The sequence below is a fragment of the Microtus pennsylvanicus genome, chromosome 5, assembly GCF_037038515.1.
Source record: "Microtus pennsylvanicus isolate mMicPen1 chromosome 5, mMicPen1.hap1, whole genome shotgun sequence".
Taxonomy (NCBI): domain Eukaryota; kingdom Metazoa; phylum Chordata; class Mammalia; order Rodentia; family Cricetidae; genus Microtus; species Microtus pennsylvanicus.
Genome location: NC_134583.1, coordinates 22,495,605 through 22,499,732, shown reverse-complemented (window position 1 = coordinate 22,499,732; position 4,128 = coordinate 22,495,605). Strand labels below are relative to the sequence as shown.

The 4,128-nt window shown below is 43.9% G+C and overlaps 1 pseudogene; it reads right to left on the bottom strand.

Moving 5' to 3' along the window:
- Positions 1-2,879: 2,879 nt before the first annotated feature.
- Positions 2,880-3,190, bottom strand: LOC142850722 (large ribosomal subunit protein eL36 pseudogene; annotated as a pseudogene).
- Between the last annotated feature and the right edge of the window lie 938 nt (positions 3,191-4,128).

Below are 4,128 nucleotides of genomic sequence, written 5' to 3'. Positions count from 1 at the left end.
GCAATGGCTTACACAGTGAGGAGACATCGAGGAGACACCACATCCTATTCATTCCTGGTCCGTGTGCAATGGCTTACACAGCGAGGAGACATCACATCTTACTTGTTCCTGGTCCATGTGCAATGGCTTACACAGTGAGGAGACATCACATCTTACTTGTTCCTGGTCCGTGTGCAATGGCTTACACAGCGAGGAGACATCACATCTTACTTGTTCCTGGTCCATGTGCAATGGCTTACACAGTGAGGAGACATCACATCTTACTTGTTCCTGGTCCGTGTGCAATGGCTTACACAGCGAGGAGACACCACATCCTATTCATTCCTGGTCCGTGTGCAATGGCTTACACAGAGAGGAGACACCACATCCTATTCATTCCTGGTCCGTGTGCAATGGCTTACACAGAGAGGAAACATCACATCTTACTTGTTCCTGTTCTGTGTGGAGCAAATTTTACAGTGCCTGCTACAATCAATTGCTCTCTACTGAGCTGGAGCCCCAGGCTGAAGATCTATATATCTAGACCTTACAAGGATGCTGTGTTATGATCACAGCTACTGTTCAGACAGTGGGCCATTTCTCCATCTATCTGATCCTGTCCCGTGGCCCCAGATCCCACCCACAATCCAGGAATGAGGGAATTTACTGACCATCTGCACCTCCTTCTGGGTTATAAACAGAGTCCACCCCTGGTTCCTGGTGCTGAACACTCTTATCATCCCTACTGCTGAAGACTTTGACCACCACTCTGGTTGTAGATAACAAACTTCAAGCTTGACTTAAGTGAATTAGCTTCCTTCTCATGTTTTGTGATGTGCACGTGTACCCGGTAGATGGGTGTGTACATGTGAATGGGTGGGTGTGCTCATGTGCACAGACAGAGGCCAGAAAGGGACATCAGATTCTTCATCTACTGCTGTCCTTCTTGTCCATGTGACAAGGTCTCTCACTGAACCTGAAGTTTGTGGTTTTGATTGGACAGACCAACCACCAATCTCCCAGGACCCAGACGTCTCCATCCTCCAATGCTGGGATTACAGACACCCGCAGGAATGCTGGACTTAAGGTAAGTTCTGGGGATTTTAACTTAGGCCCTCTTAATTTCACAGCAAGCACTCTTACTCACTGAGCCATCTCCCCAAACTTTCTTCTCATTTTAAAAGGAGAATGAAAAATTGATGTCTTCTATTCATAGGATAAAGATTATTTGAAGTAATTTGCAAAAGGTTCTCAACACAGTACCTGGCCTACGTTCTCAATAAATTAATCAGATAGCTAAGTATTATTGCTCTTATTTTGTTAAGATGTAGGTTCTTGAAAGTAGGTACTTCTCATGGTAAGAAAGCAGTGGACTAGCATGATTTCTGTAGATTGTAAGTTGAACTTCCTTTACCAGTGAACTTGGACCTTGTAAGTATTACTTGATTGAACTTAAAACATGAGCTTAGATGCACACAGCTATTTGAGATGCTCATGACACACATTTCCAGTGTATTGAATGATTTTTACATAATCAGAGTAAAATGTTTACACAACATTCATCAATGGACGGAGCTTCTACTAAGTAAAGACGTTTACCAAGGGTTTCCCATACAACACCATGGGAACTGAACAACTGTCTGATGAACTGAGAAATAGTGGCTAGGTTCTGTAGTGGAAATAGTTTTAGTCAAAAGGTGGTTACATATGATTTTAATTTGAGGAAGACTAAATAAAACAACGCACAACGTATTTCCCCACCCCAAAACCACTGTGTTGAATTTCATCTCCATACTTAAAGTAACAGCCTTCTTTCTGTTCCTTTTCTCTACAGTGAGGTCACTTCCAAATACTGATAGCTGTGACAAAAGGCACACTTTTTCAAAAGATGTGTCTCATGCCCCCGATGACCTGAAACTGCTTAGTATAACATAAAACAGGAAATTGGAGGGGAAAATGAAACAGAAAAGTTTATACCCATAAGCCTAGGCTCTTCTCATCAACCTTGACCAGGGAAGCTTCTTTTGCAGTGGTCAGCTGTCAACAGAAAGAAGCGCACATGCTCAAAATGCTGAGGGGAAGAGTGCTAGACAGTTGTGTTGTCATCTGAGAGGAGGGAACGTTGACTGAAAATACTTCCATAAGACTGGGCTGCAGGCAGGCCATAGAACATTTTCTTAGTGATTGATGGGGAGAAGCCATCCAATTGTAGGTGGTACCACAGCTGGGCTGGTGGTCCTCAGGTCTAAAAGAAAACAGGCTGAACAAGGCCATGAGTAGCTTGTTCACGAGTAAGCAACACCCCTCCACTCTCTGCATCAGCTCCTGCCTCCGGGACCCTACCCTGTTTGAGTTCCTGTCCCGCCTTCCTCCAGTGATGAACAGTGATGTGGAAGCATAAGCCAAATAAACCCTTTCCTTCCCAACTTGCTTCTGGCCACAGTGTTTCATTACAATGTAGCTCTGACTAGGACAATAGTGGCCATCGCTAAATGGAATGTCTATATTAGCCCCGTCACTATCAAGGCTCAGGGAACACTGGAGAAGAGGAGTAAAAAAGATTTGTTTTTTATTTTATAAAAAAGATTTGTAAGAGTCGGAGAATGGAGAGGGGTACAGTGAAATGCTGTCCTCTGGGCATGATATGGCCATAGCCATCATGATCTCACAGCACCTATAGTTGCCAGCACCAAAGCAAGCCAGGCCAAATCTTTGTATACATGGGATGGATGATCTCTAGTCCCTGCCGCATCCTGAGGGGCTGTTGGCAGTGGATGGCTGCTGTAGGCAGGATGATTATTCTTTTTTTTTTTTTTTTTTTGGTTTTTTGTTTGTTTTTTTTTTTTATTTTTTGTTTTTTGCGCTGTAGCAACGTTTATTGAGAACGGGGAGGGAGGGGATCAGTCCTTCTTGGCCGCTGCCTCCCTCGTGCGGCCAGCACGTTGCTCAGCTCCTCCCGCTTCCTCAAGGCACGTACGTGCGTGCCCACCCACTTCTTGATGAACTTGAGCATGCGCTTGTCCTTGGACACCTTGAACAGCTCCACGGCGCTGCTTGTAGGGCGTGAAGCCACACACCTCCCAAATCATGTCCTGCACGAACTTGGTGTGCTTTGTGAGGCACCCGCCATAGGCTGTGCCTCGGCTGGCTTACGTTCTTTGTCACCTTGTGGCCCTTGTTGAGGCCCCGCCATGGGGTAGCACAGGGCCATGGCTGCTCCTCTCCGATGGCGGGGCGCGACAGAGGATTATTATTCTTTACTGAGAATGTGACCAGCTAGGTTTCCCACGCTCCTGTGCACAGTCCCTCAGCATACTTGGGCAGCTCTCAAAGGATTTTTTTTTTTAATCAAAAGAATTAAAAAAGAGATGAAGCAGAAGTGACTATGTTGGAAAGAATATGGTAAAAACTGCAGGAGGAAAGCGGGGGTAAAAACAGTCACTCTTTATTGTATAGATAAATGAAATTTTCAAAAATAAAGAAAAATAATTTAAAAGAAGAAAAGTAGAATAGAAGGTGCCAGGTTTGAAGGAGTTAAAAGTGAATGCGGAATTTATAGTAGCATCTTGGCAACTATGGCAGAAATAGGAGAACCTTGCGTAATATGATGTGTGTTTTTTCTGACCAAAATATAAAATAAAATAAAAGCAAACACACTTGTCTGCAAACACATATTTCCCCCAGAGAGCAAGTGGTACCAGAAGGATCTCAAAGTTTGCTGTGAATCTCTTGGAAATTGAGGCATCTTAGGTCAAGAGGTCAGGTGAGGAATTTAGAGCCCTCCCAGATGGTGAGGATTCCTGTCTCAGTCGGGTGAAAAAAATCTTCCTGCCCATGCCCCGCGAACTCAGGCTCTGCCTCTGCATGTCAGATTAAACTACAAAATATGCCAAAGCTAGCTCAGGTGGTAAAAGGAACGAAGATGTACTACAACTAATGCAATACGAACAGACTCATGAACGTCTTTAAAATACAACGTAAGGTCTGAGTATTCACATACAAATAAATGATAGCAATATCACCTGTATAAGACTGTATAACTTACAAAAGTTGTTCTCACACATTGAAATACACTGGATCTTTCAACATTTACTGGACTCTGAGTAATAGGTATAAGCACGAGCAGAGAAAAGCTTCAAATATCATTTA